Source organism: Oenanthe melanoleuca, chromosome 25 (genome assembly GCF_029582105.1).
Source record: "Oenanthe melanoleuca isolate GR-GAL-2019-014 chromosome 25, OMel1.0, whole genome shotgun sequence".
Taxonomy (NCBI): Eukaryota; Metazoa; Chordata; class Aves; order Passeriformes; family Muscicapidae; genus Oenanthe; species Oenanthe melanoleuca.
The window spans coordinates 9554214-9578329 of NC_079358.1; the positions used below are offsets into that span (position 1 = coordinate 9554214).

Below are 24116 nucleotides of genomic sequence, written 5' to 3' on the forward strand. Positions count from 1 at the left end.
GGCAACCCCTTATTGACATAGTCGGTGGCCACAGGAAAGGTGGACAGAAAAAAATGTGAAAGAGCAAAAATAATGACATTTCTTTGTGCCTAATATTAAAAAACTAAAACAAGGGAAGGAACAAACCCTCAACTAAACCAATGGAACCATCAAATATTATTTATATTACAAGAGATTTGCAGAAATTATCCAGCAGTTTAATGTTCCTGAAATCCTTTAGTCATCAGTGTCCACACTGCAGCTTTGAGCTCCTGGTTCCTCAGGCTGTAGATGAGAGGGTTCAGGGCTGGAGGCACCACCGAGTACAGAACTGACAGTGACATATCCAGGGATGGGGAGGACATGGAGGGGGGCTTCAGGTAGGCAAAGAATGCTGTGCTGAGGAACAGGGAGAGAACAACCAGGTGAGGGAGGCAGGTGGAAAAGGCTTTGTGCCGTCCCTGCTCAGAGGGGATCCTCAGCACAGCCCTGAGATCTGCACATAGGAGAAAATAATGAACACAAAACAACCGAAATATAAACAAACACTAACAGCAAGGAGACCAAGTTCCCTGAGGTAGGAATTTGAGCAGGAGAGCTTGAGGATGTGTGGGATTTCACAGAAGAACTGGCCCAGAGCATTGCCATGGCACAGGGGCAGGGAAAATGTATTGGCTGTGTGCAGCAGTGAATAGAGAAAGCCACTGGCCCAGGCAGCTGCTGCCATGTGGGCACAAGCTCTGCTGCCCAGGAGGGTCCCGTAGTGCAGGGGTTTGCAGATGGACACGTAGCGGTCGTAGCACATGATGGTCAGGTGGAAATACTCTGTTGTTGTGCAGAAAACAAAAAAAACCACCTGTGCAGCACATCCTGCATAAGAGATTGTCCTGGTGTCCCAGAGGGAATTGTGCATGGCTTTGGGGACAGTGGTGCAGATGCAGCCCAGGTCAGTGAGGGCCAGGTTGAGCAGGAAGAAGAACATGGGGGTGTGCAGGTGGTGGCCGCAGGCTACGGCGCTGATGATGAGGCCGTTGCCCAGGAGGGCAGCCAGGGAGATGCCCAGGAAGAGGCAGAAGTGCAGGAGCTGCAGCTGCCGCGTGTCTGCCAGTGCCAGCAGGAGGAAGTGGCTGATGGAGCTGCTGTTGGACATTTGCTGTGTCTTGGCAAGGGGATCTGTAATCATGGAATAGTTTGGTTTGGAGAGGACTTTAAATATCCCAGCTCAGTTTGGGGCACTTTCCCCCCCCTGCCTGCCCAGGGCTCTGCTGCCTGGAGCTGTCCCTGCCAGCAGCTGCTTCCCTGTGCCCAGGGCTGGGCCCTGCCAGTGCTGCCAGAGCCCAGCCCAGCCCTGGTGGCTCAGCTCTGCCCTGCAGACCCCTCCTAGCACAGGGCACTGCCCAGGGCAGCTCTGCCTCTGCAGGCTCTGATGGCAACATCACTGCAAGCCTGAGGAGGCTGGAAGAGAGACACTGAAGCTTCCTTAAGGAGTCCTGTGCTGATATCTGTCACTGCCTGGTTTATTGTGATCTGAGAGAAAATTTTTTTAATTTCCTCAACGTTAACTGAGAGATGAATATCAATGTGCAATTTCTCATCCAGGCAGCTGAGAGCAGCAGATGAAAAAACCACGATTTTTCTCTTATGTGCAGCTCCTGCCTTACTGTACTCCCTGTATTATCTACTTGGAAATGTTCTGGTATTAAATATCATGCTGGGAGCAGTCCTGTATAATGCAACATCCACACCACACAAGGAGAGCACTTCCAAGCCTTACCAGCTGTCTCCTTCCACCCAGACCTTGTCCCCCTGTGCTGTGAGCAGCTCCCAGGGCTGGCTGAGAGCTGTCCTTGGCAGGCAGCAGAGTCCCTGCCCCAGCACAGCGCCCTGGGCTGCAGGACCCTGCTCTGCAGGACAGCCCTGGGCACCCCTGGCTGCTCTACACAAGAGAGAATCAGAGAATGTACTCACAGAGTCTGTAGGCATTGGGATGTTCCAGCTTTAGGAGATCACTCCAGGAGCTGCAGCTGCCTTGTCCTGCAGCCAGAGGCTTCCTGTGTCAAGGGCTGGGAGTGATTCTGCCCCAGTCACTTCTGAGCATCTTCCCAGCCCTGACTGACTGAAGATCTCTGTGCCTCTGTGCTGTGCCCAGGGTGGCTGCAGGCAGTGCCCCAAACATGCTGGGCTGGGAGAAGAGCTGCTCATCAAGAGAAATATGTTTTTGAAGCTCTTCTCGGTTGCCAGGGGCTCCCTTTGTGCCAGGAGCCCAGCCGAGCTCAGCAGCACAACACAGAACAAGATTCTTTAATGACCCTCTCGGGAGTTCTAAAGTCCTGAACATCAGTCCCTGAAAGGGAGCTGAAGAAACCTCTCAAGAACTCCAAGGCAGAATCGAACTCCAAAGTTTCTTGAAGTTTTAATGGGTCCCACTGAGCAACAAAACTAAGAAAGTGTCCCCAGGTTCCAGTTAGAGCAGGAAATTGGAGGCAGAGATGACAACTGGGGACAAAGAGAAGCCAAGCTTTGGTGCCCTGGGGCACAGCAGGGTCTGTGCCACCAAGGGCTGTGAGGAGACACCTTGTCCTGAGCCACTGGCACAGCCCCAGCAAGGCTGGGCACTGTCACCCCTTGTCCTGCCCTCAGCATCCCCCCACATCCCAGTGGCCTCAGGGATCTGCTGGGACCAGTCCCTGGGGAGCCTTGGTCAGGAATGGCCCTGAGGGCTCCTTCATGCTCCCAGGGACTGCAGGTTTTTCAGAGGACTTTGGGTTTTGCTTTTGCCTTGGAGTATCTAAGATCTTTGTGCAATCATGGCCTCCAATTATCTGCTTTAATTAGTCCCTTGAGAGGCTTTGTCAGTAACAAAACTCAGTGGGGCTCATTAATGCTTCAAGGTACTTCAGCTTTTTAAGGTACTTGGAATTTCCCATTTGACACCAACTCTTTTAGTAGTTTGTGCAATCCTGGCCCTGATAATCTGCTTTAATGAATCCCTTGAGTATTTTGTATTGCCATACAGTGGGGCTCATTAATACTTAGAGGTACTCAAGGTTTTAAAGGTACTTTGGATTTTCCTTTCCTCTCTGAGTCTCTGAGACATTTTTGGGCAATCATGTCCTCCAATTCTCTCCTCCAAGGAGTCCATGAGGAGCCTGTGTTGGGGATGGACCTCAGTGGGACCCATTAATGCTTTGAGACACTTTGGGTTTTTCTTCTGACTTGGACTCCTGGAAAGGTTTGAGCAATCTTCTCTCAGGCCCTGAAATTCAAGGGCTCAGCAGCAAATGCACCATGGGGCTCAGTGGGATCAAGCAAGTCCTGAAAAATCATGGATCTGCCTTGATTTCCCTCTGGTCTTGTGCAGCTCATCAGGAAATTTTCCCAGTATCGTTATGGAGAAATAATTCAAAGAGCTTCTTAGCTTTTTAATAATTTATTATAATTGTAAAGGGTATGTTTTTTCCCTGTTCTCTTTAGAGCAGAGGTGATTGCAGCATTCTTTGATTGATATTGACCCAAGGTTTCTCTTCAGGAAGTCTGGCCTGCTCAGAGAAGCTGTGTCTTGAGGTCTGACCCAGTGTGGACAGCCTTGCTCCACATTTCCCAGCCCCATCCTGTCTGGAACCTGCTCTGCTTGGAGAACTGGCTGCAGTCAGGCAAACAGGGGTTTTCCTGGTTCATTTCAAGCAATCTGAAATTCCTAAAGTTCCCCATTGAAAACAGACACACTCCTCAGGTGTGTGCCAGCCCAAGGTGCCACCAATGAGGTTCCCCTTTCCCAAGGCAGAGCCATGCAAGGAATGTTTGAGACCTTTGGACTCCTTGGTTCCCTGAGGCCTTGCAGTGTCACCAAGGCCCCTTGGTTCCATGAGGTTCTGTACTGTCACAGTGGAGATTTGGTTCCATGGGGCCCCACTGTGTCACAATGCTATTTTTGTTTCTATGAGGCCTTGATCTGTCACAATGGACTTTTGTTTCCATGAGGTTCATTGGTGCCACCATGGTCTCCTTGGTTCCATGAGGCATCACAATGTCACAATGGACCCCTGGTTCCATGAGGTTCCTGCAGCAGGGCTTCCCCTATGGCCCAGCAGAGCTCATCTTGCTGTCCATCAGCTGGGGCCATAACTCAGGGCATCTTCCCCCTCTCAGGAAATGTTGAGATAACCCAGGCTGGACATCTGTCCTGTCCTGAGTTCTCTCTGGTGCCAGGGAGGTGGAATTCCCAGCTGACCATGAACATCTTGCCTTGAGAGCAGACTGAAGGGAGACAAGCCTTGAATTTCTGAGTGACACACACTTCACTTTGCAAACTATAAGCGACACACAGAACTTTCACAAAGCAGAATTCTTCTGCATAGTCCCTGTAAACGAGAAGGGCTTCTCCCCCAGGTCTGGATGCACCTTGGTGGTTCCTTTTCTGGAAGCTGAGTGAAAGGGCTCCATGTGCACTCCCTCATCAATTTGGTGCTAAGTTACATTGACTCTGATCTCTGCCATGTCTTCACTAGCTGTAATAGAGGTAAGTTTATTGTGCACTGTGTTTGTATCTATCTACCTGTACTTTTGTTTATCCTGTGCAGTAAGTAGTCCATTTAAGGTCTCTTGTCTCTCAATCTTGAGTTTATTCAGTAAATAATTCATTTCATAGTAAACCTAAATGGCCCATCTAAAGAAATTAGGAAGCAAAAGCAATTCAATGTGCAGGTGGCCTGAAATAGTGCTACTGCCAGAAAGCTGAGCATAAGGCAGGACTTTTCTAAGCCTTCACTACATTCAAAACATACTTCATTTAAAAACAAAAAGAGAGAATATTATTTCCCTAGTTATTATTTTCCTTTTTAGTCGTTGATATCATCAGTCTTTAGTTGACATTGATCCCCAGCAGCTCCTCATGCAGTCTGAATAGATATGAAAATCAAGACCCTTTATGTCTGATAATCAATCAGACTCTGTCCCTACCCCCACCCCACCATTTCCCCCATTCCACCCCTGGCACTCAGAGCAGCCTTGTGCAAATCTGAGCTCCCTCCAGCCCAGGCTGTGCCTGCAGCTTTCAGCTCCTTGGCACCAACTCCCACCTGCTTTCCTTGGGGAAGGAGCTGTCCAAGACACAGAGGGATGTTCATTTCTTGTCAGCAAACAAAGCAAGAGAGAGGCACAGCTGTATAAAAAAGAGAGGTCCAGCCCAAGGAGTGCTGGGGATTGGAGCCATATCCAGGGGTGTCCCAGGGCTCAGGACTGGGGCCAGGGCAGTTCAATCTCTTCATTGCTGATCTGGACGAGGCCGTCGAGGGCACCCTCAGTCAGTTGCCAGGTGAGCCCAGGCTGGCTGGGAGTGTGGCTGTGCTGCAGGGCAGGAAGCTCTGCAGAGGGATCTGCACAGGCTGGAGCCGTGGGCCCAGGACAATTGGATGAGGTTCACCAAGGCCAAGGGCCAGCTCCTGCCCTGGGCTCACAATCACCCCAAATCCCTGGCTGTGCCCTGCCCCTGATCCCCACAGCCTGTCCTGTTTCCTTCATCCCTGCATTGCCAGGCACTTTCTGGGACAAGGGAGCTCTGCTGTGGGGATGGAGGGAGGTGCAAGTGCCACCCCTGCACTGGGAGCCACAACTCATGAGGTTTGTGTCCTTTGGGGTCAGGAACTGGTGAGACTCAGAGGCACAGGAAAATCTTCCTTCATTGCCATGAAATAAAAGTTGAATATGATATAATTTAATTACCATCACAGTTCTTCCTTCAGATCTGTGTGATTTCCCAGCAGCAACCTCCATCCACCATCCACAAGGGATTTGTGTACAAAACCAGTTTTGGACAAAGATGATTTTGTGATAGATAGAAACACAATAAAGGTGTTGTATCAGGATGCTCTGTGTGGAGTGGGGTAAAACAGCTCAATGTCCTATTTGCAAGGCTGCCAGTGGTGGATGGATAAGGGTTCTCAGACTAGTTTTAGAGTTGCAGAAAACCTGAAATCAGCCTGACTCATTTAATCTCCTCATGTCCAGGCTGGGATGAGGAGCCCCTCAGCCTTCCCTGCTCCAGGCTGGACAAGCCCAGCTCCTTCAGCCTCTCCTCACAGCCAAAGGGTTCCAACCCCACCTTGGAGGCCCTTCCCTCACCCTGCTCCAGCTGCCACACATCTTTCCTGCCCCGGGGAACCCAAACCAGGCCCCAGTGACCTGGATAATCCACGTCCTTGATGTCCTGGTCACACAGCCCTGGCCCCTTGTCCCCGTGTCAGGCTCTGGGGTTGGTTTGTGGAACATCCTTGGGGAGGCTGTGGCTCCAGGTGGAGCAGGGGGATACAGAGGGACAGGGGACCCTGCTGGGCATGAACAGCATTGGACTTCTCTGGGAAAACTGTGAGGGGGGCTGGGGCAGAGTGACCAACCCAGTGACCTCTCACAGCCCTCCTGTGATGTCACAGTCAGCTCTATGATGTCACAGACAGCCCTGATGCTCAATGACCTCGCATAACCCACTCTGTAGTGTCACAGCCTAGTCTGTGATGTCACAGCCCACTCTGTGATGTCAGAGCCCTCTCTGTGACCTCACATTTCCAGATGATAAATTGCCTACCCCAGGTGAGCTAACACAATGCTTGTTCCCCAAAACCACTGGCCTCTGGAAACCGCACAATGCCTGTTGTGTAAGAAGGGGAACTGGAATTCACCAGCCTCAGTGTCCTGCAACTCAACCAGGCCCACTGCAACATTGGGGTCCATGATCACCAGGGACCACCAGAGAGACCCCCAGGAGTGAAGAATGCATGGGTAAAGGGGAGAGGAAATATGTGAATGATTTTGGGGAAATGATTATCATATGTGTACTTAGTCCAGGACAATCAATGAATATGTATGCCAAATACAGAATATAAACAGAAACTTTCCTGTACTCAGCATGCATGGCTTTGGGAAGAGATGTCCTCCCCATGCATCCAGCCAAATAAAGAATGCTGCTTTTTAGTGCTACATTGGTGTTTAGGAATTTTTTAATTTTACTGACTTTTTGGTAACACTCCCACTCCCAAGGAGAAATATGTCTCCTGCTGTTCACAAAAAGAGAAGGGATGGTGAGATATATGGTGGTCAGATGCTGCCTGGGGTACAGTGACCATGAAATATATGTGTTTTTCAATATTCTGTGAAAGAAGGAGGGGTATCAAAAAAACTTCTACACTGGACCTACAGTGAGCAGACTTTGGCCTGTTCAGGATGCAGATTTGGGGAGTGCCAAATCAATTACTGATTTTTTAAGAGGAAACAGCCCTTAAAAACAAAGGGGTCCAGGAAATATGGACACACTTCAAAAAAGAAATCTTGAAGGAGCAGGACACATTTCTGTGCCAAAAAGTGAGTTAGCGAGGAAAGTGACTGGTCTGGCTGGCATGGAGCTTTTTCCAGTAATCCAGGGGAAAAGTGTACATCACCTTTGGACAGAGGGGCAGGTACCTAAGGAAGCGTTTCAGGATGTTGTTAGGTCATGCAGAAAGAAAATTAGAGAGGTGAAAGCGCAATTAGAAGACAACCTGTCTCCTCCTGTGAAGGAATGATAAAAATTATTTTATCAATACATTATTGGCAAAAGGAGGGGTGAGGACAACCTCCATTCTTTACTGGGGGGAATATGATTACTGAAGATGAGGGAAAGGCTGAGCTACTTAACCCCTTCTTTGCCTCACTTTTCAACAATAAGACAGGTTTGCCCTTTGGACAAGGGTTCTCCTGAGCTGGTAGATGAGCACAGGGAGCAGAACAGGCCCCTGAAATCCAGGAGGAGGCAGCTGGGGACCTGCTGAGCCACTCAGATGCTCACAGGTGTCTCTGGGAGCAGATAGGATTCATCGTAGGGGGATGGGGGAGCTGCTGGATGAGCTCCCCAAGCTGCTCTCCATCATTTACCATCAGTCCTGGCTCACCAGGGAGGGCCCAGAGGACTGGAGGTGCCAATGTGAGCCCATCCCCAAGAAGGGCTGGAAGGAGGATCTGGGGAACTCCAGGCCTGTCAGCCTGACCTCAGCCCCCAAAAAGATGATGGAACAGATCACCTTGAGTGCCATCACAGGGCACCTGCAGGATGGCTGAGGGATCAGAACCAGCACACATGGATTTCAATATCTGCACTGATGATCTGGATGAGGGCATTGAGTGCAGCATCAGCAAATGTGCAGATGTCACCAAGCTGGGTGTGAGTGTGGATCTGCTGGAGGGTAGGAGGGCTCTGCAGAGGGACCTGGACAGGCTGGATCCAGGGCCCAGATCCAACAGGGTTTAATAAGAGGTTTAACAAGACCAAGTGCCAGGTCCTGCACTTTGGCCACAACAACCCCTGCAGTGCTCCAGGGTGGGGACAGAGTGGCTGGACAGTGGCCAGGTAGAAAGGGACCTGGGGACAGTGATGCACAGCAGACAGGACATGAGCCAGCAGTGTGCCCAGGTGGCCAGGAAGGCCAGTGGCACCTGGCCTGGATCAGGAATGGTGTAGTCAGCAGGAGCAGGGCAGTGATTCTTCTCCTGTGCTCAGCACTGGTTGAGCAGCACCTCATGTGCTGTGTCCAGATTTGGGCCCCCCAATTTAGGAATGACATGGAGGGGCTGAAGCGTGTCCAGGGCAGGGCAAGAAAGTTTGTGAGGATCTGGAACACAAGTCCTGGGAGGAGCAGCTGAAGGAGCTGGGGATGTTTATCCTGGAGAAGAGGACCCTCAGGGAGACCTCATCACTCTCTATAACTCCCTGACAGGAGAGTGCAGCCAGGTTAGGGTTAGGCTCTTTTCCCAAAACAGTGAGAGGACAAGAGGACACAGCCTTATCTGCACCAGGGGATGTTTAGGAAACATCCAGGGGGATGGACATTAGAAAATATTCTTCACAGAAAGGGTGATTGGGCATTGGAATGGGCTGCCCAGAGAGATGGGTGAGTCACCATCCCTGGAAGTGTTTCAGGAAAGACTGGATGTGTCACTGAGTGCCATGGTCTGGGTGTCAAGGTGGTGTTGGGTCACAGGTTGGATTTGATGCTCTCAAAGATCTTTCCCAACCTGATTAATTCTGTAATTCTGTGATGATTGTGACACGGCAGGGCCCTGGGGAAGTAAGGGGCCAGTGTTATTCTGTTAGGCCTCATGGAACCACAGACACCACTGTGACACTTCAAGGCCTCATATAACCAAGGGGCCATGGTGACACTGCAGAACCAAGGAGAGCATTGCTGCACTGTGGGACCTCACGGAACCAAGGATCCATTGTGACACTGCAGGGCTTGGGGGAGCCAAGGGTCATTGTGAAACCGAGGGGCCCAATGGAACCAAAGGGCCTTTGTGACTCACAAGAGTGTTGGGGAACCAAGGGGCTTTTGTGACACTACTGAGCCTCCTGGGATCATGGAGACCATTGTGACACTTAAGGCCATCATGGAATCATGGTGACACCAAACTGGGTGCAAGTGTGGATTTGCTAGAGGGTAGGAGGACTCTGCAGAGGGACCTGGAGAGGTGTTATGAATTGGTTTAAACACAGAAACCAATATAAATGAAACCTCTGTGAATAAAACTAGTTGGACTCAAAAAGGTTTGAAATACACCCAAGAAAAGTGATTAAAACCAAACAGGGTTAGATGTTAGTGCCAAAAAATTAATATATTTTATTTAATATTAAAAGAGGTAAAGAGAAAGAAAGAGAGAAAGAATTAGAAAAAGAGTTGTAGGGAGTCTGGGGGGGACAGGGAGAGAGTGACATGTTAGGTAGAAGTATATCTCCCTTCTGGGGTTTCCAATCACAGCTCATTGCTCCCCTCCATCTTGAATTCTTGGTAGTGAGGATCCCCCACCACTACACTGAAAAGCACAGAATCAAGTGGATTAATGTACATTTGGCCAGGTGGAAACACCAATGTGCCTCCCCTGCAGGGGTCCAGTTTGAGACTGTCTCTTGCAGCACTGTGGATAATTCTGCAGTGCTCTGGTGCAGGGTCCCCTTTTGGGGGGACCCTTTGGGGGGACCCCTTGGTGGGCCATGACACCCCCTGTGCTGTGCATAAGCTTTTTCCAGGGTGAAGAGCCCCTGTAGTTTGGGCTTCTCTGCACAGCAGAGGGTGGGTGGTCACTGCTTGGAGCAAGAGGATTTTAGACTACACACCCAAAGCCTCTCTACCCCCATGTTTTGGAGTCAGGGTCTGTGTGAACCTGGCAGCTGATAACCCTGGGGCCAAGTTCTCAGCCCTGAAAGTGCTCAGCTTGAACCCCAGTGGATGTATTCTCTCCTGAGTCACTTACATCCATGAGTGAGCAGTTCAGGGCCTCGATCAGAAGGCCTACTCAGGGCGTGATGGTTTTCCCTGCAACTTTTGTCATACAGTTTTGCTAAACTGGGCAAAAGTCCTCTGTGAAGATGGTTAAGCCATAAATTACAATATTTCAGTCTCTGAACACAGGCTGGATCCAGAGGAAAAATCCCAACAAGGTGGCTTTTGCCAAGACCAAGTGCCAGGTCCTGCACTTTGGCCCAAACATCCCCTGCAGTGCTCCAGGCTGGGGACAGAGTGGCTGGAGAGCAGCCAGACAGAAAGAGACCTGGGGCACTGATGGACAGCAGGCTGGACATGAGCCAGCAGTGTGCCCAGGTGGCCAAGAAGGCCAATGGCACCTGGCCTGGATCAGGAATGGTGTGACCAGCAGGAGCAGGGCAGTGATTTTTCACCTGTGCCTGGCACTGGTTGGGCAGCACCTCGAGTGCTGTGGCCAGTTATGGGTCTCCAATTTAGGAAGGACACAGAGGGGCTGGAGCTTGTCCAGAGAAGGGCAACAAGGCTGGTGAGGGGCCTGGAACACAAGTGCTGTGAGGAGTGGCTGAGGGAGCTGGGGATGTTTATCCTTGAGAACAGGAGGATAAGGGAGACAAGGAGGTGTCAGGGCACAGGTTGGACTTGATGATGTCCAAGGTCTTTTCCAGCCTGGCTGATTCCGTGATTCTCTGAAACCTCCCCTGGAGCAGCTGCAGGATGAGCCCTGGGCCTCCTCTTCAGAAGGTTCAGCAGCCCAGGTCCCTCAGCTTCTCCACACAGCCCCAAAACCCATCCTGTCAGTCCTGCAGAGCCTCTCCAGCCCCTCCTCACTGCCCAGAACAGGGAGCCCCACACCCAGACACACCAGCCCAGATGTGCCCCCCTGGCCTGTGGTGCCTCTGGCAAGGGAGCAGCACGAGGCACTGCAGGACCCTGCAGACGATTCCTGAGGCACTTGTAGGATGATCCTGCTCCTCAAGGGACATTCCCATGGTGCCAGCAGTGGAACTGAAATGGGGAGTGGGGCCAGAGAGGAAAGGGCAAACACAGATGGGCTGTTTGCATGGGATGGGACAGGGCTGGGTTATAGGAAGAAATTTGTACCAGGAGTACATAAGTAAAGAAAGCAAAGGTGAAGCCAAGGAAATGCTCAGGGCATTCTAGGGTGGCTGCCAGGCAGCCCTGGCTCTGAAAAACAATGTCTGCAGTGAAACAGGAAACTCACAGCTCACGGGAACAAACTTTCTGGCTGACTGCAGAGGCCACGACAAACCTGAGTGGTTTCCCTTGTGTCCCCCAGCCCTTGCTGGCTCCAGGGGCTGATGGCATTTGTGCTCCCTCAGCTCCATCTCCCCACAGCAGCACCATGGGGGTGCTGACGCCTGCTCTGTGCAGTGCAAACAGGGGCTCCTGAGCCAGTGCTGCCGTGTCTGTGCCTGCAAGGATGGGGCACCTGTGTGAGCTGGGGGAGAGGCCAGGGCTGCAGAGGGGGGATGTTGTTGGCAGGTGCATGAGGACGCTCTGGGACACTGCCCTGGGGTGTTCAGCCCCAGCCTCAAATTTTTGGACAAGCAGTATCACAGCAGCTCAGCCACCCATAGTATGCACTATGAATGGGAAGGAATTCAAAGCACTGGTTGATACCAGGTCTGATGTTTTCATTATCAAAAGCAGTGATAGGCCCAATGACTTGCCCACAGTTGACCCCGCCTAGACTCTGATGGGGACTCTGCTTTACTACAGACCCTCACCCACATCAACCAAGGCTGTACTTGACCAAGTGGGGCCTCATGGCACACAGGTGCCTCTGGGACATTGCCAGGCCTAGTGGAAACAAGGCTCCATTATTGCACAACAAGACCTCATGGCACCCTGGAGATCACTGTGACACAATAGGATCTCCTGGAAGCAAGTGTCCATTGTGACACAGCTGGGCCTCATGGCACCCAAGAGAGCACTGTGACACAAGTCAGCTTGGAGAAACCAAGTGTCAGCTGCAAACACAGTTGAGCCTCATGGAAGCCACTGGGACATTGCCAGGGCATGTGGAACTCAGTGTCCACTGTGACACAGCACACCTCATGGAACTCAGCAGATCACTGGGAAAACCTGGAATCTCACAGATCCAAGGGTCTACTTTGACCAAGTGGAGCCTCATAGGACACAGGTGCTACTGGGACACTGCCAGCTCTTGTGGAATCCAGTGTCCATTGTGACACAGCACAGCCTCATGGAAACACAGGGACCATTGTGATGCAATGGAATCTCACGGAAGCAAGTGTCAATTGTGAACACAGCATGGCCTCATGGAACCCAGGGACAAGTGACCATGCCATGGCTCGTGGAAGCAAGGGAAACAAGTGACACAGCGGGGCATCTTGAAACCCAGGAGAACATTGTGGTGCAATGGAATCTGATGGAGCCAAGTGTCAATTTTTCAAACAGCGGGGTCTCATGGAACCCAAGTGACCATTGTAACTCCGTGGAATCTCATGGAACAAACTGTCAGGTGTAATACAGCAGGGTGTCATGAAACACAGGTGCCACTGGGACACTGCCACTGCTCATGGAACCAAGTGTCCATTATGACACAGCTGGGCCTAATGGAGCACAGGAGACCATTGTGATGCAAAGGAATCTCAAGAAACCAAGGCTGCATTGTGACACAGAGGGGCCTCATGGCACCAAGAAGACCATTGTGAGGCAATGGAATGTCCTGGAACAACAGGTAAATTTTCAAGACAGCAGGGCCTGATGGAACCCAGGTGCCAATGGGACATTTCCAAGGCTCCTGCAAACAAGCGTCTGTTGTGACAGAGCCAGGCCTAATGGAACACAGAACATTGTTACTCAATGGACTCACAAGCTACCAAGTGTCCACTGTTTCATGGTGCAGCCTTATAGAGTATTGGAGACCATTGTGTTGCAATGGAATATCCTAAATCATTGTCACAAACCTGGGCTTTATGAAACCAAGGAGACCACTGTGATGCAATCGAATATCAAGGAACCAAGGGTCAATTGTGAACACATCAAGTTCTCAGGAAACTAATGAGAACATTGTGAGAACATGGAACCAAGGCTATATTTTGACAAAGTTGGGCCAAAAAGGTGACAGGTGCCACTGGGACATTGCCATCTCTTGTGGAATCCAGTGTCCATTGAGACACAAAGCAAGTCATGGAACCATAGGGAGCATTGTGACGCAATGGAACCAAGGGTCAGTTCTGATAGAGGTGCCACATGGAAAATGAGGACCACAGAAATATTGCCAGGCCCAGTAGAAATGATACCCCAATGTGGCAGAACAAGGCCTCGTGGGATCTGAAAAAGCACTGTGAAACAATGGAATCTCATGGAAGCAAGTGTTTATTGTGACACAGCAGGGCCTCATGGAACCCAGGTTCTGCTGGAACTGTGCGAAGGCTCCTGCCAGCCAGGCTCCACTGTGACATCCTCATGGCACCCAGGAGACCACTGTGGCACAATGGATTCTCATGGAATCAAGGCCCTATTGTGACCAAGCGCGGCCTGATGGAAACCCGGTGCCACTGGGACATCTCCAGCCTTGGAGGAAGCAAGTGTCCATTGTGACACAGCACAGCCTCGTGAATCACAGGAGAGCACAGTGATGCCATGGAATTTTAGGGAACAAAGTGTCAGTTGTAAACACAGTGAGGACTCATGGAACCCAGGAGACCATTGTGACACTGTGGAATCACACGGAAGCAAATGTCCGCTGTTTCATGTTGCAGCCTCACAGCGTGCTGGAGACCGTTGTGACACAATGGGAAAATTTGGAATGTAGTGACACTGCAGGGCCTCATGGAATGCAAGAGATCATCTTGATGGAATGGAAACTCATGGATTCAAGTGCCCACTGTTTTAGAGTGGGGCCTCATGGAATGCTGGAGATCATTGTGAGACAATGGAAACACATGGCACGATGACTCCATAGTGACACAGCAGGGCCTCATGGAATCCAAACGAGGATTTAATAAAATGGGAGCTCATGGAACCAGGGTTAGATTGTGACGACGCTGGGCCTGACAGAATGAGGGAGACCACTATGATGCAATGGAAACACTGGGAACCAAGGATCGATTTTTAACATATCAGGATGCCCTGTCTTGGACCAAGAGAAAGGAAATTCCTTCTTAGAGCAAGGCTGTGGTACAACATTACTCCCAGAAGGAGCCTAGAGTGGTCCAAGGCAATGAGGCTGAAGTCCCCCTTCTTGTGCAAGACCTGTGTGGCTTCTCCTCCCTGTTGGATTCCTGAGCTGTGGAGGCACTCAAAATGGCCTCCTCCAAAAGGTTCTGCTGGGGGATTTTGCCGCCCTGGCCTCTGATCTCAGCTTGCTGCCCCAGCCATGGTGGCACAGCCCCTGTGCAGGCCCAGCCCAGGACAGGAGCATTGCGGGTGGGAACGGCCCCTGTGCTGTGGTGCCCACAGCAGCCCTGGGGCTCTGTGCCCCATGGCCTCCCTGCTGGGCAGCCTCTGCCAGCTCCTGCACAGCCCGTGGCACCTGTGGGCCTGCACTGACAGCCCTGCCCCGGGCTCTGCTGGGCTCTGGGCCAGCAGAGAGGCCGGGCAGGGCTGGCCATGGCCGGGAACAGGCCCTGAGCCCCGCAGGACGATGGAGCTGGGCCACAGCCAAACTCAGCCCGGGGCAAACCTGGGCTCAGCAGTCAGGGCTGACAATGGCTGGAGACAGAGGCTGGCGGTGACAAATGTCCGGGCCCACTCCCTGCTCTGTGCATGCCACCAAGGGCACAGAGCAGCCTCCTCTCTGGGCCACTTGCCTGTTTCCAATGCCTTCCACAGGCGCTGGCCCTGCCCCACAAGGCCTGGGCTGAGTCCTGCCCCTGCACGCTCAGCCAGGCTGAGATGGACACTGCTGCTTTCTCTGGCAGGTTCTCTCAGGCCAGCCCAGCTCCCTGCAAGCTGTGCCAGCTGCCCTGAGCTCTGTGCAGCACCAAGGGCCTCTCCCCAGCACAGCCCAGCCGGCTCTGGCCCCACAGCTCTGCTCAGGGCAGGGGGCTCTGGGCAGTGGCCCCACGGCCTCAGCCCCTGGCAAGGGCACAGCAGCAGCTGCAGCTCAGAGAGGACTCAGCCCCAGCCATGGGCAAGGTGCTTGGCCAAGGCAAAAGGAGGCTCCCTGTGTGCCCTGCTGCCCTCTCCCTGAGCTCCTGAGAGCTCTGCAGCCCCTGCTGCCATCCCATCTGCCCAGGCCAGCACAACAGCCCCGGCCTTGGGGCCCTGCAGAGCTGCTCCTGCTCCAGGCCCAGGGCCCATCCCAGAGCTGGGGCAGCCAGAAAACTGTGCCTATTTCTGTTCATTCCTGCTCTGATTAAGATGGATCCTCAGCCACTTGGAGGTTGCTGATGAATTTTACTGTTCCAGAGACCTCTTCTTTCTTGAGTTCTTCAGTTCAGGAATTCGGTAGCAAAGACTCGTAAACATTTCTTCAAAACACCCAAAGAAAGAAAGCCCCTGGGAATAAATGAAGTTTCCAATTCTTTGGTGGTTAATTAGATAGATTTCAGAAGTGTATTTAAATGGAATATACTTTATTGGAAAAAATGCAGAGAGAACTGTTTTCTCTGGTTTTCTTTTCCTTTTTTTTGACGAATATCAGAAATTTCCAATTGATATTGACCCCCAGCACCTTTTAATGTAAACTGAAAAGATTTGAAAATCAATACTCTTCATGGCTGACAATCAGACTGTGTCCCCACCTTCTCCCCACCATTTCCCTCATCCGTACTCTGGGACTGCTATTGATCAGGAATAGAGTGGCCAGCAGGATCAGGGCAGTGATTCTTTCCCTGTGCTCAGCACTGGTTGGGCAGAAAATGGAGTGCTGTGTCCAGTTCTAGGCCCCCCAATTTAGGAAGGACTTGGAGGGGGTGGAGTGTGTCCAGAGAAGGGCAACAAGGCTGGTGAGGGGGCTGGAACACAAGTCCTATGGGAGAGGCTGAGGGAGGTGGGGATGTTTATCCTGGAGCAGAGGAGGCTCAGGGGAGACCTCATCACTCTCTGCAACTCCCTGTCAGGAGGGTGCAGCCAGGTGGGGGTCAGGCTCTTCTCCCAGGGAACAGCGACAGGGCAAGAGGGCACAGCCTTAAAGCTGCACCAGGGGATTTTTAAGATGGACATTAAGAAATATTCTTCACAAAAAGAGTGATTGGGCATTGGAATGGGCTGCCCAGGGAGGTGGGTGAGTCACTGTTGGGGGTTGAGTGTTTTTCCTACTGCTGTGTCAATTTAAAGAATTTTTCCCATTGTCATGCCAATGGAGCTGCCGGTTACACCGTGGATCTTTGCAGGCTCTGGACAAAAGGGGTAGGTGGGATCGGCTTGGAGAGGGGCTCTCGTGCTTCCAGAGGGGACTTGTGTTTCCGGGGAGCTGGGAGGAGGATCCTCTCGGTCTTGGAGCCACGCGGCCGAACGCAGGAGAGCCAGACCCTCTGACATCACCTGCCCTGCATCTGCCCTGCTCCAGCCTCCAGCCTCTGCGGACACAGCTGAGCACCAGAACCCAAACGGTGAGCGAGGAGCTGCCCGCTCCAGCCGCTTCCCCCTGAGACCGGCGTGGCCGCGGCCGCCCCTTCCCGCCTCCGCTCCCGCTGAGAGAGAGCGTGCTCACAGCTAAAGAAAGGACTGGAACCGAGTAATCTGTTCTGTTTTGTTAGTAATTTTAACAACTGCTGTTGTTTCTGCTGGTACAGTTAGATATCTTAGTAAAAGAGCTGTTATTCCTACCCCCTTATCTCTGCCTCAGAGTCCTTAATTCAAATGTTTATAATATTTGGTGGGAGTGGAATTCGGGTCTGTGCTTCAAAGGAAAATTTCTGCCTTTCTTGGCAGACACCTGTCCTTCAAACCAGGACAGATTTTGGCGCCCAACGTGGGGCTTGAGGGCATTAAGAGGAGAGTTAAGACAGGAGTAACAGCTCTATTGAGGGGCAACATGTTGTCCGGTTTAATCTGGTTTGGGCTTCATGTGGCCACAGATACCTCTCTCCCATTTGTAAGCCCTTTTTTGAATATGGGCCCTCTCACCAAAGTTACTGTAGCTATTATCCGATTAGTTTGGTGGATTGATTATGTCAGGAATTCATGGTTTTTTAATTTTCTCTGGAAAGTGGCCACATGGATCCAGAGCTATCATACTCTAACTGCGTGTTTCTGGGGTTATTTCAATAATGGTACTTACTGTGAAGTAATGAATGCAAGGGAAATTTTCTCCCAACCCATCACCCAGTTTTTTGAGGCAACTCCACCAGTTTTCAAGGATTTCAGATCTGTTTTAATTGCTAGTGTTATTATACAGTGGCTGGCGTTGTTGATAGGCCTGCTCTACTTAGCATTCAGAAACAAGGGAATATTGGCTTGGTTAACAACCCTGATACCTACCCCAGGGACTAGGGATGTGGCCCCAGAGTCTGCCCCTGCCCCAGGGACTAGGGATGTTGCCCCAGAGCCTGATGCTGCCCCACAGCCCGCTGCAGAAATGAACCACCCAGAGTGGGTAGGAGCTCTAGTGAAGGATATTAGCCAGGTGTTGAAGGAGCAAAGCCAGATGTTGAAGGAGCACAGCCAGATAGTTGAAGGAGCACTTTTCTTCAGCTGGTGAGAAACCCTCCCCCTGCCCTAAAGAGGGAGAGTCAGATGGTGCTGCAGTGGAACCCGTAGATGTTGTATCTGTCCAGGTTCCAGCCGGATCATAGGGGCAGCCACAGCCAGTAGCAGTTGCCCCTGTGGAAACTAGAAAATCTAAGATTAAAACGAGGCACCTAGATAATGGGGATCAGCCAGGAGGGTCCTCACAACCAGCAAGGGAGCCAGAGGTTGAGATTGTCACCGAGTCCCTCTCATATGATAGTCTCCGTAACCTGCGTAAAGACATTGCACAGTGAGGCCGTGAGCCTTTTACAACTTGGTTACTCCGGGTCTGGGACCTTACGGGAACAGGTGTGCAACTGGATGGAACTGAGGCCAGGAATTTGGGATCCTTGGCCCAGGATTCAGGTGTGGACCAGATATTAGTAAGGGAGCAAGGCCTCCTTTCCCTCTGGGACCGGCTTTTAATGAGTGTGAGAGAGAAGTTTGTCCACAAAGAGAGAATGCAGGAGTACCAACGTAGAATGCGCTGGAAAACTCTTGAGGAAGGGATCCAGCAGCTGAGAGAAGTGGCAGTATTAGAGGTACTCTTTGGGAGGGATGGACAGCATGACAATGACCCTGACAAGGTCAGGTGCACAGGGCAGATGCTGTGGAATCTGGCAACTCTGGGGCCATCTCAGTATACCACCTTCATTGCAATGATCAACGCTGATGACCACCAAGAGACAGTGGGTTCTGTTGCCAACAGACTCAGAAATTTTGAGAGTATGATGAATGGCCCAATGCAGGCCAATGTCTCTGCCGTGGCCAGGGACCTCCAAGAGGTCCAAGATAGGATGGAGGAGATGAGGGAGGAGATGAGGGAGGAGATGAGGGAGGAGATAAGAAAGATGAGTGCAGCACCAGTGCGAGTCATAGGCCCCAAACCTAGAACCCAACGCCCCCCAGCTAGGGAGAGAGGGTACACCCCACGAGCTGACCTGTGGTTTTTCCTGAGAGACCATGGAGAAGACATGGAAAAATGGGATGGGAAACCCACTTCTGTCCTGGCAGCACGGGTGCGTCAGCTCAGGGAGGGAAATGCTAACCGAGGGAACCGTGCTAAGATGAAGGTAGCCTCAACCTCCCATGGTAAAGGTGCAGGGTATCACAGAAGGGAGGATGATCTGTCAGATCCCCTGGAAGGAACCTCCACTATGTATGCCCAGGAAAGAAATAATAACCAGGGCTAGAGGGGCCCTGCCTCTAGCCAGGGAGAGGCATGGGATGACAGGATCTATTGGACAGTGTGGGTGCGATGGCCTGGCACATCAAAGCCACAGGAACATAGAGTACTAGTTGATACTGGTTCACAATGCACCCTGATACCATCAGAACATGTGGGGAAGGTACCTGTTTCTATTGTTGGGGTGACGGGGGGATCACAGGAATACACTTTGCTGGAAGCTGAGATTAGCCTGATAGGGAAGGGATGGCAGAAACATCCTATTGTAACTGGCCCAGGGGCACCACGTATTCTAGGCATAGACTTCCTCAGGAATGGCTACTACAAAGACCCAAAGGGGTTCAGGTGGGCTTTTGGAATAGCTGCTGTAGTGGAAGAGAGCATTAAGCAGTTGAACACCTTGCCTGGACTATCAGAAAACCCATCTGCAGTGGGGCTCCTGAAAGTGACAGAGCAACAGGTACCAACTGCCACCATGACAGTGCACTGCCAGCAGTACCGGACAAATCGAGATGCTGTGATCCCCATCCACAAGATGATCCGTGAGCTGGAGAGCCAAGGGGTGGTCAGCAAAGCCCACTCACCCTTCAACAGCCCCATCTGGCCTGTGCGCAAATCTGATGGAGAATGGAGACTGACTGTGGACTATCATGCCTTGAATGAAGTGACTCCACCGCTGAGCGCTGCCGTGCCGGACATGCTGGAGCTGCAGTATGAGTTGGAGTCCAAGGCAGCAAGGTGGTATGCCACCATTGACATCGCCAATGTGCTTTTCTCCATTCCTTTGGCAGCAGAGTGCAGGCCTCAGTTTGCTTTCACCTGGAGGGGCATGCAGTACACCTGGAACCGACTGCCCCAGGGGTGGAAATACAGCCCCACCATCTGCCACAGACTGATCCAGGCTGCACTGGAAAAGGGTGAGGCTCCAGAACATCTGCAGTACATCGATGACATCATTGTGTGGGGGAACACGGCAGTGGAGGTATTTGGGAAGGGAGAGAAGATCATCCAGATTTTGCTGGGAGCCGGTTTTGCCATTAAAAAGAGCAAAGTCAAAGGACCTGCCCGAGAGATCCAGTTCCTGGGAGTGAAGTGGCAAGATGGACGGCGCCAGATCCCCACTGAGGTCATCAATAAGATCACTGCAATGTCTCCACCAACAAGCAAGAAGGAAACACAAGCTTTCCTAAGTGCCATAGGCTTTTGGAGAATGCACATCCCTGAGTACAGCCAGATTGTGAGCCCTCTCTACCTGGTCACCCGCAAGAAGAACCATTTCCACTGGGGCCCTGAGCAGCAGCAAGCCTTCGCCCAGATCAAGCAGGAGATCACTCATGCAGTGGCCCTTGGCCCAGTCAGGATGGGACCAGAGGTAAGGAATGTGCTCTACTCTGCAGCCAGGAACCCTGGTCTGTCCTGGAGCCTTTGGCAAAAGGTGCCTGGTGAGACCCGAGGCCGACCCCTGGGATTCTGGAGCAGAAGTTACAAAGGATCTGAAACCAATTACACTCCCACAGAGAAGGAAATCCTGGCTGCCTATGAAGGAGTTCAAGCTGCCTCAGAGGTGATTGGCACTGAAGCACAGCTTCTCCTGGCACCCCAACTGCCAGTGCTGGGGTGGATGTTCAAAGGAAAGGTTCCCTCTACCCACCACGCCACCGACGCTACATGGAGCAAGTGGATTGCCCTCATCACGCAGCGCGCCCGTATTGGCAACCCGAATCGCCCTGGGATTTTGGAGATAATTACAAACTGGCCAGAAGGTGAAGATTTTGGTCTCGCTGATGAAGAGGAGCAGAAACAAGTGACCCGGGCTGAAGAAGCCCCACCATACAACCAACTGCCAGCAGATGAAAAATACTACACCCTTTTCACCGACGGTTCCTGTCGCATTGTGGGGATGAATCGGAAGTGGAAAGCAGCCATATGGAGCCCCACATGACAGGTTGCACAAGCTACCGAAGGAGAAGGTGGATCAAGTCAACTTGCTGAGCTCAAAGCTGTTCAGCTGGCCTTGGACATTGCTGAGAGAGAGAAATGGCCAAAGCTCTACCTTTACATTGACTCCTGGATGGTAGCCAATGCTCTGTGGGGGTGGCTGGAGAGGTGGATAAAGGCTGACTGGCAACGTAGAGGAAAACCAATCTGGGCTGCTGATGAGTGGAAAGACATTGCCACTCGGGTAGAGAAGCTACCCGTGAAAGTCTGTCATGTGGATGCCCATGTTCCCAAGAGTCGGGCTAATGAAGAACCCCGACACAACGTGCAGGTAGATCAGGCTGCACAGGTAGAAGTGTCAAAGATAGACTTAGATTGGGAACACAAGGGAGAATTGTTCCTGGCTTGATGGGCCCACGATGCCTCAGGTCATCAGGGCAGAGATGCCACCTATAAGTGGGCACGAGACCGAGGGGTGGATCTAACCATGGACAGTATTTCTCAGGTTATCCATGACTGTGACACGTGCGGTGCCATCAAGCAAGACAAGCAGGAGAAGCCCCTCTGGTATGATGGGTGATGATCCAAGTATAAGTATGGGGAGGCCTGGCAGATTGACTACATCACACTGCCTCAGACCCGCCAAGGCAAGTGCTACGTGCTGGCCATGGTGGAAGCCACCACTGGATGGTTGGAGACCTACCCTGTGGCCCACGCCACTGCTTGGAACACCATCCTGGGCCTGGAAAAGCAAGTCTGACTGAGTCAGAAAGAACTGAGTCAGACAATGGGACTCATTTCAAGAATGGCCTTATCAACGCCTGGGCCAGAGAACATGGCAGTGAATGGATATATCATATCCCTTACCATGCACCAGCTGCCGGGAAAGTAGAACCGTGCAACAGCCTGCTCAAGACTGCCCTGAAGGCACTTGGTGGGGGAGTCTTCAAGAATTAGGAAAGAAATTTAGCAAAGGCCACCTGGATGGTCAACACCTGAAGGTCCATCAATCAAACTGGTCCTGAATCCTTGCACACAGTGGATGGAAATAAAGTCCCTGTAGTACACATGGAAGATATTTTAGGAAAGAATGTTTGGATTATTCCCACCCCGGGCAATGAGAAACCCATCTCTCCCATGGGATTGTCTTTGCTCCAGGACCTGGTTACACTTGGTCAGTAATGCAAAAAAATGGGGAAACCCATTGTGTACTGAAGGGAAAACCTACTCTTAAATGAGAACTGTGTGTAAGGTTTTCATTACACAGATTGTGTAGAATAAGGGGTGGATAATGTGTTGGGTTGATGTGACCAGAAATGTGTATTCTATCACTATCTGGTAAAGCTGGGTGGGGTAGTGATTCCTTATATCCGTGGCACAGATTATCTGCTAGTGGACCATCCTTAAGACTAGATGGGGCAATTATCTTTATCTTTTCCACAACTCATCCTCCCTCCAGGAAGATATCTTCTGCTGCTGAGCCATTAAGTCCCACTGTATGACTGATAAAATTACATCATCCCATTGGGAGATGCTCCAGCCAGGGGGAGGAGCCAAGCCTTTCCTACCTAGATAAAAACTGAGATTATGGACACCAAGATACCTTCATTCCACTGGATTCCAGAGGAAAACCGGACCTTTCTACATCATCCCTGGACTTTTAAAGGAAGGCTGCACCCTTCTACAGGAGCACTGCTTCAGCTGAACCACACCTGCCACTGCAGGGGGACTGTAGCCACCATTTGATCACACTGCTACCAGCACCCTGACTGATGGGGTGTCAGGTTGTATTTTGACTCTGACAGGGTTGGGATTGTTTCTTGTAATACTGTGTTTCTATTTTAATTTTCCTAGTAAAGAACTGTTATTCCTAAATCCCATATCTTTGCCTGAGAGCCCCTTAATTTCAAATTTATAATAATTTGGAGGTGGGTAGTTTACATTCTCCATTTCAAAGAGATGCTTCTGCCTTTTTTGGCAGATAACTGTCCTTCATACCAGGACAAAAACCAAATAATTACTATCCCCTAAAATACAGCCTCTCTCTCCTCCCTTCTCCCCATTCAACAATAGCCCTGTCTCCTCCTTCAGCTAAAAATTCACCTGGTTGGAGCCCAAACCGTCTAGAGAGCCCTTTCCTGGATGGTTGGGCACTTGCAGCTCATGTCTGAGCTTTGCTGGCCACTTTTAACAGTTTATTAGGAACAAACAAATGGCCCGTTTTACACAAAAGTTCCCAATCCGCTGCAATTATAATTTTTAGCACAAGGTGGTAGTGTTGTATCTCAAATGAACTTATAACTTGTTGCAACTACAACTTTCGACACAAGATGGTAGTGTTGCCTCAAAAAAAAAAAATACATGATGGCTGTCAGAATTGTGGAAAATCTCATGTAGCACTCTTCACAGACACACACACATCCGATCACAACCACAACAACAGCTTGCCAAAACAGCAGCAATAAACAAGGATTTGAGCAAACTCACCCCCAGAATTGCTAGCGGTGCCCTCTACAGCACAACAAATCCTTCCACTGCCAGTTTAAACACCAGGATTCGCTCAAGCACACCCCCAGAACATGCCAGTGATGCCCTCTATGGCACAGCAGAATCCCTTCACAGGTAACCCAAACAATCCTCTCTGCTTGCAAGCAATACCTTTCAGCCCACAATGTGCGTAGGATATCTTCTGTGTCTTACCAATTAGCCCTCTCACCCTGGAGTAATTTTAAAATCATAAACATACCATTTTGTCCTTGGCCAGCAAACTTGTCTGTCTCCAGCACTGAAGCAGGTGGGATTGGAGGTCTCTTGTCCAAGAGGGACTCGGGCTGGTGCACCTGGAGCTCTCACGCTCCCGTCTGTTCCTGCAGGAAGAGAAGGTCCTGCTGCGGCCGCCAAAATGATTCACAAAAGGCAAGGACAAAATACCTTTCAACCAGTTTAGTCAAAAGGATATGTTTATTTCAGCACTGGGTGGACACGTGGGATTGCTCCCAAAGGCTTTTACCCCTCTATTTATTCACAAAAGTCATACATATTCCATGACATCTATACATATT

The 24116-nt window shown here is 51.1% G+C and overlaps 1 pseudogene; it reads right to left on the reverse strand.

Annotated features, from left to right (window-relative positions):
• On the reverse strand, nt 1-1129 carry LOC130263068 (olfactory receptor 14C36-like; annotated as a pseudogene).
• Nucleotides 1130-24116: the final 22987 nt, after the last annotated feature.